The sequence below is a fragment of the Pteropus medius genome, unplaced genomic scaffold, assembly GCF_902729225.1.
Source record: "Pteropus medius unplaced genomic scaffold, Ma_sr-lr_union100, whole genome shotgun sequence".
NCBI lineage: Eukaryota > Metazoa > Chordata > Mammalia > Chiroptera > Pteropodidae > Pteropus > Pteropus medius.
Window position 1 is genome coordinate 4,013,453 of NW_024356248.1, and position 14,151 is coordinate 4,027,603.

The 14,151-nt window shown below is 46.9% G+C and overlaps 1 pseudogene; it reads right to left on the reverse strand.

The window, feature by feature from the left end:
• Positions 1 to 5,824: 5,824 nt before the first annotated feature.
• Positions 5,825 to 5,943, reverse strand: LOC120600919 (uncharacterized; annotated as a pseudogene).
• Between the last annotated feature and the right edge of the window lie 8,208 nt (positions 5,944 to 14,151).

Here is a 14,151-nt window from a genome sequence, read left to right on the forward strand (position 1 = left end):
GGGCTGGATTGATGCTTTCTATCTAACCCAGCTCTATTCTATCATCATTTCATCCCTGGGGTGACTCATTCAGCCTAGTATTCATCTGGGATTTCAACTGTAACCTAATCTACACATGTAGCCTATACAGGTAACCTAGCATAGATTAACCTTTGTTTAGAGTTTATAACTTCTCCTCCATTAACTTAAAACCCCACTTGGATCACCCTGAAACGTATAAGGTTTGTGCAATGCTATCTTGCAATTTGCCGAAAGTTTCACAGAAAGACCAAGACTTAGTCAGATGTTCACCTATATGTATGCCAACCCTGACGTTGATGAAAAATGTTAGAACTGTTTTTCAAAAAAAAAAAAAAAAAAACAACCCAGGATGTTTTATAGGACCAGGGGGCGAACCAGCTGAAACTGCCTGGAAAAGGCTAGAGCATCCGCAAAGACCCTTCAGTGACCTCCTCGTGAGCTGTTCTCACTACACACTCGTTATAATATTAAAATCTCCATCCAGGGGCAGAAATTTTCTGCCATTTTTGAACAGGCATATAGGCATAGCCCTGTATTCTGACTGTGTATGTGCAGAAACGTCCCATGGCGAAGTCTACCCTGATGTTTATGCCCGATTTCCCCTAATAAAGGTGGATGTGATGCTTTGTTCGGGGACACTTGACTCTGGGAACAAGCCCTAGAGTGTCCTTGCTTGCTGGCTCACAATAAAGCTCCTTCTCATAAAACCATCTCAGAGTTGTCTCTTGGCTGAAACCGCTGAGCATGCAGACTGGTTCTGTCCAGGAACAGAACCCGGCTGAGTCTTTTCATTTAGTCGGAAGCTCCCTGGGTCCTCTCTGGGCCCTGCTTCAGTCCACGGTGCAGCTCAGACTAGTGGCAGAAGCTCCCAGCTCACAGAACTACACTTTCGTCCCCTACTGCCGTTCTCATTTGCCATCCAGATAGATGGCACGAAAAGCGGACCCAAGAGGCTGGCGCGTTGGTGGATTTGTCTCTCCTGCTTCACCTCCAGACTCTCTCCTCAGCGTCTTCTCCATTGGGCTGAAATGGAAAAGTGAGGGAGAACAAAACCCCCAGAGGGGTGGGGTAGCTAGGGCCCCTTCTTTTCACTTCAGGAGGTGTCCTCTGATCAGGATCTGGTTACCTGGGTGACAAGAGTCAGTCTGCAGGCCTTTGAAAAGGCCCCTAGACAGAACGCTAATTTACTCTACTTCAAAGCTCCCTCATTTCTTTATTATTATTATTTTTTAACAAGGTGCTGCCGCCTGGATTTAAAGGGACTTTGTCCTTTCTTGGGCTTTCCGAATGGTTTTTTAGGGCAGTGTTCTGATGGAAACAAAGCCTAGTTCTGGTGGGTTCTCTGGAAGCCGAATCCCCAGACCCCAGGGGTCAGCAAGAGCAGGCTGTGCGGTAAGTCCCGTACCCCTGTGCCCGTGTAAGGCCAGTGGGGAAGGGGTCCTCCCATTCCCAGGGGTGTGCTGCAGGAGCCCAGGAGCTTCATCCCAACGTGCCTGAAGGGTCCAAAAGGCTTAGGAATTCTAGTCTTGATTCCAGGGGGCTTTATAGCCCTAGACTCCTCTTCTGCAAAATGATAGCTTTCATTTTTGTTATATTCTCATACACCCCTGTACTACTATGTATTATATTTGCTATGGACTGAACTGTGTTCCCCCACAATTCAAATGTTGAAGCTCTAACCTGCAGTGTGATCGTGTCTGGATATAGGGTTTTTAGAAGGGTAATTAAGGTTTACTGAGGTTGTAAGGGCGGAGCCCAGATCCAGTAGCACTGTGACTTTGTAAGAAGAGGAAGAGAGAGACACACACACACACCCCCTCCATATGCAGACACGAAGGGAAAAGGCCATCTGCAAGCCAGGAAGAGGATTGTCCTGAGAACTCTACTATGCTAGCACCCTGATTTCAGACTTCCGGCCTCTAGAACTGGAAGACAATAACTTTCTATTGTTTATGTTGCCCAGACTACGGCATTTTGTTATGGCAAGTCAAGCTGACTAATACCATACTATTTAATGGACTCATTTTGTTTACTTGAATACACTTATTTATATAAGAAGGAAATTCGACAGCTTCTCTGTAAATGGAAAGTCAGTAGCCCTCACTATTAATAGAATGAATCAGGGCAGACCAAACACAGGGCCTCAAGCCTAGGATGCTTTTAGGGGCCTATGAAAATCCTTTAATTTTAATTTCTTTTTAAATTTACAAAAAAATTTTAAAAACTAAATACAGTAATGAATATAGCCTGGATTATATTGTTTATGCCAATACAGTCATAAAATTTAAGTTTTAATATTTTTTTCTTTTTTTTTAATGGAGAAAGGGTCCCCCCAAGGCCAAAGTACCTAGAGACCCTGAAAGTCAGAATGTAGCCCTGGAATGAATGTGCCTATAAAGAAATGCTACGAGGACTTCAGTGCCAGAGAAGAAAGTCTATGTAGTCATACCGAATTGACAGAGAGAAGGGTTATGACATATTGTACACCAAATTCATCATTTGACTAAATTGTTACTTCCGATGAAATTTGTTTACTTTTCCTGTCTGTATATTGTTTTCTGTAAAGTTGCTTTTATGCAGACTATTTAGTGACGTTCAGGTTTCAGACAATTGCTTTTGCTCGGTCAATTTCTGTTTCCCATTTCTTTATCAATGAAAGTTATGATATTATAAAAGCAAAGAAATATGCTGAACAAAGTTATAGAATTTGAAGTTCATTCTCCTAACTTTGTCACCCTAACATGATTATTTGATCTGACTAATACAATACTATCTGGGCTGGTTGCCCTGATGCTGCTCCAGCCCTGTGCATCTTGAGCTTTGTGTGATCTGCCTCAAGGCTATGATCTGAGCAAGCGGGAGATACACTCTGTTCTGCATCAAATCAGAAAAATGTCCTTTGGGCTATGTCTGAAGGACAGGACTAACCTCAGACTCTCTAAGGAGCTAGCCACAGAAGGTCTAGGACACTGCTGTCTTGCAGACAACACTGAAGTAGATTTTCAGCCTCTTTAATACCAAGGGCATCCCCACTGGTTGAGTGATTCTGAAGAAGTCCTATCCTGGCATAATAATCTACTTGAAGAAGAAATTTACATATAGACATTTACATACATACATACATACGCATGTGTATGTAGACCCTAATACTTGGGAGGCTGTCACAGTGTAAATTAGGAACAGCCTTCTCTTTATTGGCAATCCCATAATAAAACTCAGGAACCAAGACAAAAGGAATTGGCTTCCAGGGATCTGAGCCTTGCTGCCTATACAACTGTTGGTTCGTTTTCATGCTTTTTATGATTTCTGCATTGGCAGAAATTCTTATACTTTCAATGTTTCTTTTTCAAAGACTCAATTTTTTATGACTAAAAATAGCACTGATAAGTACATTTAGAAAATAGAAAAAGTAGAAATTGCTATTAACCTTGTGCTTTGAATGAGCGAGTAATAGCATCTCAATCATTTTCTTGATTATTGATGAGGTTAAATATTTGTGTTTTTTGAGTAGCTGTGTTTCTCTCTGGTCAAATGTTCATGTCCTTTGCCTTTGTAGTACTTATTGGAGTCGCTTTGTTTTTCATATCAAGTTATAGGATTTATATAATAAATAAAATTTAACTGGCAAAAAAAAAAAAAGAAAGAAAGAAATGCCGTGAAACAGAATGACGTTACTTAATTCTAGCTGATTCTGCCTGCTGAAACCTCTATACCTCCTTCCTTATATGCCTCCTCATTCCTTGTTAAAAAACGAAATTAGCATGTGTTGGATACAAAAGACCACTAGCCCTAAACTGAAACTTTGTCTTTGAGAAATCAATAAGGGCCAGAAAAATATTGAATAAGAAAAAAGTTTCTTAATATGTGATTTCGTACCACCTAAAATTGCTTGACACCCTCTTAGTGGGTTCGTTCAGTGCTCGGGAGACACTGGACTTGTTGGCGATGGAGATGACAATGATGATGTTGATTATCACGTTATCGTGGTCCAGGTTTGTTATGAGTGCTCACTGTGTGTCAGGCCCTGGGCTAAAATTTTTCATTTTAAAATCTAGCATAATCCTCACAAAGATATTTTACAGATCAATTAAAACTTAGGTTAAGTAACTTGCCCTAAATCACTTAGAAAATATCAGAGCTGGAAATCTAGGACTGATTGACCTCGAATCCCATGTTCTTCATTGCTAGGTTATGTGTCCTGTTTTTGTTTTCCTCTTTTCGATTAATTTTCTTTAAAAAACATGTTGTATTTGTTTATAGTTTTGAATGGAGAGTTATTCACATGGTAGGAAAATTGAAAAGTACAAAACAGTGGAAGGGAAGTCTCCTTCCAGCTCCATCCCGGGACTCATAAAACCACTTGTCAGTTTCTTAAGCATCCTTCCAGATTAGTCTACAACTCGATTAAGATAATTTTCAGAAAAAGGCAAAATCATGACTCTTGTACAGATATAAAATGGATACATATCTGAGATTTCATTCTACTCATTAATTGACAAGAGAACGAGGCAGATGTTAGAACCAAAGAGAATTCGAAAACAGGTACGTTTATAGATAGATCAAGAGTATTGAAATGAACATGTAAATAAAAGCAAAGCTGATTTTTCCGTCGGGTGGGAGAAAGGAAATCAATTAAACTTCTATTGGACAAAAATAATTTGCATGTGTATGAGAGTTATTTTGCATGCCATCACTTACTACAATTTACAGAGTGTATAATAACTCAAAGATGATGAAAGGCAGAACATCTGAAAAGGCTGTATACAAGCCACATTTTTTTCCTCCCCAGCTGATAATTACTCTATTGTGTTCTTAAGTGTCCTCCAGCTTAGTCTCTAACATGCAAACATAAATGCATACGCTGTGGTCTTTAAACACATGACTGACATGCCGCACTGTCTATGGTGTCGGAAAAGTATGTTTCCCTTTTTTTGTTCAGATGGTCTCTGTGACCCCTGCCCCTCTCCCGGCAATGACAGAGCTGCCAAGAGTGGAAGACGACAATTTTTTCCCTGTGAAGTCCCTGGAATGGTTCTGACCGGGAACGGGCACTGTCACACCTCCCAGTTACACTTCCCTGTCTGCAAAGGCCACAGCCATCATGCGGCATGAAAAACCCTGACCCCAGGAAAGAAAAGAGAGGGTTCGAGAGATAGGAAGTTAGCCAGTGTAAAGAGACTCCAGAGCGGGGATTCCCTACAGGATTAGGCAGCTAAAAAAGCAGGTGAGGCCAACCAGGCTGGGAGGAACAGGGAGTGGTGAGGCTCGTGGAAAACCAGTAAACTGGCCGGCATTCCTGCTTTAAAGGAGCAGCCCCAACTCCAGCTGGTCAACATCCCCATGAGGGATCATGGGCCTAGCACTGCCGAGAGTCTTATGTTCTTAGAGAAGCCAAGAATAAACATTTTAATGTAAAAAAACCTTTCAGTTTTAAAGATAGAAAGTTGTTAAATTTAAAGTTATTTATTTTTGAAGAGGTAGCATCTTCACATTGTTCAAAAATTTAAGAGGAAATGGGATTCATAGTGAAAAGTTTTCCTCCCCCATCCCATATGCAGTCACCTAGCTACCTTCCCCAAAGATACTCACAGTATCATGTGTCCTTTTAGACGTGCTATGGGCATACAGAGTCAAATATTATTATAATAACTGTCACTTATCGTCTGAATATCAATTCATTACTCCTCATATCCACTATTCTTTTTTTTTTTTTTTTTTTTTTTTAGGGGAGACAACCCTCCTTGGTTGACCTCACAGACTGCAAGGATCTTGTCAAGTTTACAATCCTTTATTTTTATTTTTATGCCTACAGCACCTGGTCTTCCTAGGTGGTCTCCCATCCAACTACTAACCAGGCTCAACCCTGCTTAGCTTCCAAGATCAGACAGGATCGGGCTTGTTCAAGGTAGCATGGCTGCAGACTCAGCCACTCTTCTAAGTCCCATTTTACAGATGAGGACATGGAGGCACAGATAGACAGCTTAAGTAATTTGCCCAAAGTTACTCAGCCATTAATAATCAAGCTGGGATTGAATCCTGATTATTTCTAGCTGGACGTTACAATTTTCAAAGTTCCTCCACTTCTGTGAGCTTGGCCTCACAGCGTTCCTGGGAAGTAGGTGGGGGGTTCCACAGCCCACCAGAGGCCACGCTGCACTGAGGGGTGGATGGAGGCCATCCTGCTCTGGGGGGCGGATGTGGAACTAGAGTTCGAGTCTCCTGGGGGCTGGTTCTGACACACAAAGGTCTGCACTGTGTGAAGGTACGAAGATATGCACGTGAGTGTCCCAGCCGTATGGGTGGTTAGCATTCACCCCAGGATGGGGTGGCTGGGCTAAATCCATGACTCTGAATTCGAGTCGGGGACGCAGAGTTTCTCTAGCGCGGGACAGACCGTTCCACATTGTGGAACTGCTTTCAGTTTCCATATACTGCACCTTCGTTCTCTCTTCTGGGAACTCCCTAATCCCACGTTCTGACTGTTACTAACTCACAGTACTTTTGCAATCCTCTTGGATTTTTCTCTCTTCCAGGAAACCTCTGCCCCTCTCTAAGTCTGCGTCGAGTGACTCTTTGCAGGCTCTCACAGCACCAGATGGTTCCCTGTATCCTTACCCTACATGCTTACCACTTTTGCATTAAAAATGCAAGGGCTGTATTCTTTCCCTTCTCAAGGACAAGGACCCCACTTTCTCATCTGGCTGTTCTCTAAAGTCAGTGCCTGACAGTCAGCAGTAATGCACGTTAACTGAGATGAATGACCAGAGGCAGGGTCAAGTGCCTGGGTTGCCTCATCGGTACCTGGGTTAAGGGATTGTGGACAATGTCCTATTCATTTCTGGAATATAGAAGATGCCCACTTAAAATTTATTGAATTGAATCGGACAGCATTAATCGTTCTACGAATACATCCCACATCTGAACGGAGAAGTCATTTGGTTCCAAGACACTTAGATGAAAACGACAGGAGGTAGCGAGCCGAAAAGCGGTGGGGGCGAAGAAGACGGGTTCGGTCCTCCCGAGGAGTCTCGTTATTACTAGGACATTCATTCATCCCCAGATGCTGCTCGGCGCTCAGCGGCTGCTGTCCCACCGCAGCTTCAGCTCCGGGCTGGGGGAAGGGATCTCTGCTCTGCCCTTGCACTCCTGGCTAAAGTTTGTGGGGGCAAAAGGTACGCCCGCTGTTTGTAACGGACTGATGGTAAAATAAGGGAGGCTCTTTTAATCCGTCGTGGGGCTGCCCCCTTCAACTGTTTCCCTATTGGGCACATAGTAGGAACTCAACTAGATGCTAAACCTAAAGGACCCAAACCTTAAACCAAGAGAGAATGGGTCCAACGGCGCCCCTTTGCAGGGTGCTTTTCGTCATGCAACCACACAAAGGATCTCAAACTGCTAGGGAAGGGGTCTTTGGAGGCTGTAATGGGGCTTTGGGCTCAGAGAGGGGGAATGACTGGTCTAGGGGCTTGAGGAATTCGCTGGGGGAGTTTAGGGCGGCGGTCTGTTGGTGGAGCCGCAGAGCAACCTGTCGGGAGCTGCGACAGCATAGCCAGCATCCAGTATTGACTTAGGGGGAGTGTTTGTTTGGGGTAGCGGGCAAACGAGGGAGCTCCCCCGCCCCGCCCCACGGCCTCCGGCGGCGGAGCTGGAATCAGAACCCGGATGGGCGGACCCCAGCCTCCAGCCTGCGAGCGCTCGTTGCCTGGTGCACGGCGCCCCCCAGTGGGATACCGGGATCCGGCCACATCGCGCGCTCCCGGGCCCGCCCGGTGCCCCAACAAAGGGCGCGAGTTCCGGGTATCCCAGCCCACTGCCCTGGGGCCCCAGCCAGGGCCCGAGAGGCTCCTGCCCTCGACCGCTTCCCAGTGTCAGCGGAAGAGGCAGGGAGCAGGTCCACATGGTCACGGGCGCGCCGGTGAGCGGAGCGCGGGCGGGGCTCCCGGAGGTGGGGTCCCCGGGGCGGGGCGCCACCAGGCCGCCGGCCGGCGCATAATCTCGCTGGAGTCGCCAGAGTCCGCACTCCGTCCCGAGATGACGGCGAACAAGCGAGTGGCGAAGGTAACTCTGTGGAGGTGACCCCTTTCTCACGGATCCCCTCGCCCTCTCCACTCCCTTCTCCATCCTCCCTTCCCCCGGGCTCTCCCTGCGCATTTGTTTGTCCCGGTTCCGGGGCGGCCTGAACCCTGTTATCCCGGTCCTCTCCTAGAGGAGGAGTGGGTCTTCCAGAGGGGCCAGAGCTGGAGTTTTGGGGGGCAGGAGCATATCCGGCGAGGATGTCGCAGGCTCCCTGAGCTGTGCTGGAGATGGGGATGAGCTGGCTTCTCCCAAACTGGTTTCGGTTTCTTTTCTTCTGCCAGAAACTTGTGATAACAACTGTTTGCGTCTCAAGTGCCCAAGGGTTCAAGGAACCAGGCTCTCTGCTTGGCGGCGGGGCGGGATGGTTTTGAACTGACATAACCAGGACACGGTCCTGGCCTCGGAATAGCTCAGGACCCGCCCCCTAATTTGGTACCTGCATTACTAGAGTCTCGAGAAGTCTGGGATGCTGAGTAGGAGTCGCGAGCAAAGTTCCCTGGGTATTCTTGGGAGGAAAAGCTGCCGTGGCGGACCTGGAAGGCGTCCTGGAGTAGGTGGCGCGCGTTCATTCGTTCTGCAGATCTCGAATGCCTGTTATGTGCTGCCTCCTGCCCTGGGAGGTGGGGAGGCAGAGATGAGCAGAAAACCCTGTCCTCAGTGAGCTTTCTTTCCAATTAAAGACACAAGGATAGGGAGGGGGCAGTTTCCCCCCGGAGGAGGGAAAACCCAGAGTGTTTGCAGGACTGGGGTACAGCCGGGAGATGGAGATGGGAAGAGATAGGGAAGGAAGAGCGCCCCTGGTGATGTGGGTCCGACACCTCCCAGACTTTGAGTAGCTCAGAAGTTCCCCTACAATGTGCAGAGTGGGGTGCGGTCTTGAGGGGAATAGAAAGGTGTGCCTGCTACCCTCCGCCTCGGAGAAGAAGATGTCCCAGATTGGGGCACCCAGAGCAGGTGCAGCCCCAAACTGGAGGCTGGCAGCAAGACGGGGCGGAGGGTCTTTCCAGCCAAATGGGAAAGAGCAGGAGTCGGTGTTTGGTGTTTATCCCATTGGCACCATTAAGTGCCAAGCAATTTACTTTAGTTATTTTATTTTATTCTCTCAGAAACCCTGTGAGGTAAGTCATATACCCCCACTTTACAGATGAGGAAGTGGAGGCTCAGAATTAATGACTCAGATGTCAGGGTCACCCAGTCGGGAGTGACGGTGCTGGGATTTGAGCCCAGGTCAGGGGAGCTCCACTCAGAAGGTTCTTTCAGTGGCCTCTCTACTTTCATTTTCTGTTACTCTGAGTCGGGTGATTTCCTAACAGGCATCCGGGAAGAGCTGTATGTCCTCACTGGGGTTTCGACATCCTCGGACTTTGGGAAAGGTTTGGCAGAACTCACTTATAACTGATGAAAGTCCAAGTGCTCCCGGTTATAGCGAAGTCGGAAAACATCCATTCCGCAGCTTCTCTCTTCAGCCTTGGCCTTCATTCTTGCCAAAGAGACACAGTTGATATGGGAACTAGGCCTTGAAGTAGCAGATGCTTCTAGTTTGAGGGTAGTGTCTAACCACTATGCTGTACACCCAAAACTAACATAACAGGCAATGTCAACTGTAGCTGGCGGGGAAAAAAGATCAATGAGGATCAGAGAGTAGACCGTAGGCAGAAGGCTCTAGAAGCAATTATTGGTATGGACAGACACGGAGGATGGGCAGAAAGCTAGGAAGTGGGGTCGGGGGTGTGTTCACGTGTGGGGCGTAGAGAACATTTAGGTGGTCCACAGTGTTAAAGGACCTTCCCCATCCGTGGACGGGCCGTGGGAAGCTTTCTCTCTGCCTTTGTTTCTGCCAGTGCCTCTCAGCCTCGTCACCGTTGACATTTTGGGCCTGATAATTTGTTTATCAGCATCCCTGGCCTCTACCCACTAGATAAGGAGTGGCACTGCCCCATGGTGACACCCCAAAATGATTCCAGACATTGCCAAGTATCCCCTAATTGCCCTGAGCAGAGAATCACTGGTTTACACCTTCGGTGTTTCCGAGCATATGACCTGCCCTTGAATGTCTAATAATCTTTAATATTGTAATTGTTCCCCCCCACCCCCCCAAAAAGTCTGTTGTCCCACAGGATGGACCCTGAAAGGGCTCCTTGGTCAGATACGTTTGGGAAGTGCCCCATGCCCTGGGCACTCACATCTTGAAGACTGACGATACGCAATGGCATTTCAAGGCTTTGGGAAGTCCTGCAGACAAGAAGTCTGTTCAGCCTAGTGTTTCTCAGTGTACTCAACCACGGAACCCTTTTCCTGTAATAACTATTAATCTCGCATGGGACACGCCATTCGCAGTGGCTCTGGCGGGGCCCTTTGCCTCGGTGCCTCCCCCTTCTCTGCACAGTGGGCTCCTTTATTCTGCGTGGCCCAGTCCACTGTCACCCTCTGCGAGGCCTTCCTGCTGCCCTCTCCTTTCCTTCCTCGTTCTGTCTCCACATATTGTCCACATAATCACGTTCCCGTTTCTGCCATTATGCCAATGAAGTTCTTGAGAGCTGGGCTCCGCCTTAGTCAAGTGTCCGTAGACGATGCTCGAGAAAGGGCTGTTGGGAGAATCTAGTGATGTCTCGGTGATTGGGTCACATTTCTGGGAATGCGCGTCACTCTTATGCCCTTCTTTCTCTGCTTGGTGTATAGAGTTCTGCTTTGCCGTGGTCCATCTGAGTCGTTCCCCTTCCCCAGTCCTGGGCTGGAGGAGTCTGACAGGCGCAGGGCGACGTCTCTGATGACGGGCCCTGTCAGGGCGCGTCATCATGCTGGACACTCAGTGGAGACTATGGGAGGAAGGGAGGGAGGGCAGGTATCAGGACCTTGTGACTCTCTAGGAAAAGGACTAGAGGACCGAGGTTAAGTGCCTTGGTTTCAGGAGAGAAGGCCCCAAGGGAAGTTGACTTCTAAGTTGTGACACCGTGAAGCAGTGACCTTCGTTTCCCTCTGCCTAGCACGTACAGGGTGGTGCCGAGGCTAATGCTGGAGAAGTCACTTAAAGCACTTGGCGCCACATCTGACACATACTGAGTGCTCAATAAATGGGGGCTCTGACTTTGCCGGCTTCCATCCCCTAGGGTGGCCTGTTTGGGACTTGGGACAGCCTCTGGGGGCGGGGGGCGGGGAGCAGCTGAAGTCAGAGAGACTAGTCAGCTGTCCCCTTGCTGTGCCTCCTGCAGGAGCTGGAGAATCTTCAGAACGAGCTCCCCCCATACCTATGTAACCTGTCCAGTGATGACAACAACGTCCTGGTGTGGCATGCAGTCCTCCTGCCTGTGAGTGTCCCCGAGATCATGGCTTTAGGTTGAGGGGACTGAGGCCGGGGACCTGGGCAGGGAGGGTTAGGACTGGGCAAGAATTTTCCCTGCCTTAGAGCCATTTTTTTACTGCCCCTGTCATTTTACTGCCCCTGGATTGATTGTTTCTGAGTCTGGATTGATTGTTTCTGAGGTTGAAGCTGACTGATGAAAAAGCTAAAAGACTTTTAGACTAGGTAGGAGACCCTCTTCTCAAACCAGTAGCTGCCAAGCCCTCCACAGAAGATTCAGCAGACAAATGGCATCCAAAAAAAAAAAATCTATCTATCTATCTATCTATCTATCTATCTCTCATCTATCTATCTATCTATCTCTATCTATCTATCTATCTATCTATCTATCTATCTATCTATCTATCTATCTATCTAGCTATCTATCTATCTATCTATCTATCTTGGGTCTTTATCAAAGGATGGGGATAAACTTCCTGTTTCCCACGGTTGGTAGAGGGTAAAGATTAGTTTCCAAAATTTTGCCAACCTTAGAGTGTTATCCAGACATTTGTTATATATCAAGACCGTCGGTGAAGCTAACATATTGAACGCAAGAGGCGTCAGGTTGTCACAATAAAGCATATTTCATCCAATGTCCTGAAGGGGTCAGGGAAAATGAGCAAACTGAACCGAGAATATTTTATTTAGGAGAGGTTCTCCAACAATGTTACTGCTTAGTTATACTGGAGTGGTGCTGTTCAGATTTCAAAGCTCACAGATAAGAGGCCAATATCTTTCAGCCTTTTCTGAGGCCAACCCTTGGCCTTGTCTCTGCTCTCCAGGTCCCGTTCCCTTGCCATCGAGGACATGAAGCTGAGACATTTTCTTTATCTGCCTTGTAGTTGCCTCATCTCCTATTTCAGACACATCCAAGTCCACTATGGCTTCTTTTTTGCCTTCTGGTGAGGAAGAGGACCTCTCTTAAATCCTTGCTGAAATACACATGTCATTCTGTCTGTTTTCTCAGTAATGAAGGTTTTGAAAGAGTCTGAGGCTTTGGAACCAGCCTGGAGGCCCCTGTGCTCTGTGTTAGGGTCATCCAGTTTCTGAGGTTCCTCCCTTCTAAGAATGGAGAGTGGTGCTCACGTGTAGAGACATATAGTTGACAGCACTGGCTGCCCATCCTGGCACTGCCACTGTGACCCTGGGCAAGTTTAGCTACATACATTGAACTTGAGTTTCCTCAGTCTGGAAATGGAGATGCCGATAGTCGTGAGTTTTCATAATACTTTTCATCATAATAGCTGACGAATACATAGGGCTTGCCATGTCCCAGGTCCTGTTCTTAGCATAAATGAACTCATTTGATCCACACGTAAGTCCTATGAAGTCTGTTATTATTCCCATATGAAAGTACAGAGAGGTTAGGTTACTTGCCTGAGGTCACACAGCTGATGAGTGGCAGGGCCTAGAATCACACTCATGCAGGCTGGCTCCAGAGTCCATGTAACTTCGACACTCTGCAACATGGGCCACTATGTGTCACGCCCAGCGCAGAGTAGGTGCTCAGGAAGATCTTCAGGTTGCCCAAAGCCTGGAGGGTTTTCTACCTGATCCTGGCAGCTCCCAACCCTTGGTCACTCCAGCCCCTGGGTTCTCTATTTATTTAAATCATGGTAGAATCCATGTAACAGTATTTACCACCTTAACCGTTTTTAAAAGGACAGCTCAGAGGCACTAAGTACATTCACGTCGTTATGCAGGACTCACTTCCAGAACTTTTTCATTTTCCCAAACTGAAACTGTCCCCATTACACACGGACCCCCATCCCTCCTTCTCCCCAGCCTCTGGTAACTAACTTTCTATTTTATGTCTATTAATTTGACTGTTCTAGGTACCTCCCATAAGTGCAGCCATACAAAACTTATCCTTTTTTGTCCACTTATTTCACTTGGCATAATGTCTGCCGAGTTCAGGTTGTGGCATGTATGGGAGTTTCGTTCCTATTTAAAGCTAAATAATATTCTGCTGTATGTATAGGCCGCATTTTGCTTATTCGGTCATTCACCAATGGACGTTTGGGTTGTTTCCACCTTTTGGCTATTGCGAATCGTGCTGCTGTGAACATGGGTGTGCAAATCCCTGTCTGAGTCTCTGCTTTCGATTATTTGGGGTGTCTACCCAGTAGCAGAATTGCTGGATCCTACGGTAATTCTGTGTTTCATTTTTTGAGGAACCACTATGTGGTTTTCCACAGTGGCTGCACCATTTTACACCCCCAATCTTCTGAGTTCTTAGGATTTCTTCACTCTCTTCATTTCTTCACCCGTGATAATTAGGTTCCCTTGTTAGCTGTTGCTAACAGCTCCCAAACAGACCTTCTCTTCGTCCATAATTCTCAGCAAGACTTTAAAGCTGAGATGACCATTTGTGACAATAAGGGTGGACCTTGAAAGCAAACTGAGAAAGACAAATACTGTGTGATCTCTCTTATATGTGGAACCAAAAAACTGCTAGAAAAAGAGATCTCGTGGTTACCAGAGACAGAGGGTTGGGAGTGGCAGGAAATGAGCAAGGTGGTTAAAAGATATAAACGTCCAGTTGTAAGACAAGTAAGTGCTAGGGACACGATGCCCAGGCTGGGGACTGCGGGTCACCCTGCTGTACGCCTTAAACTGATACAGTGATAGATGTCATGTATTTTTTAATAAAGCTGGAGTGGCGGGGGCAGGGGGGCGAAGCTGAGATGGTCCTTAGAGCTTATCTAGTCAAA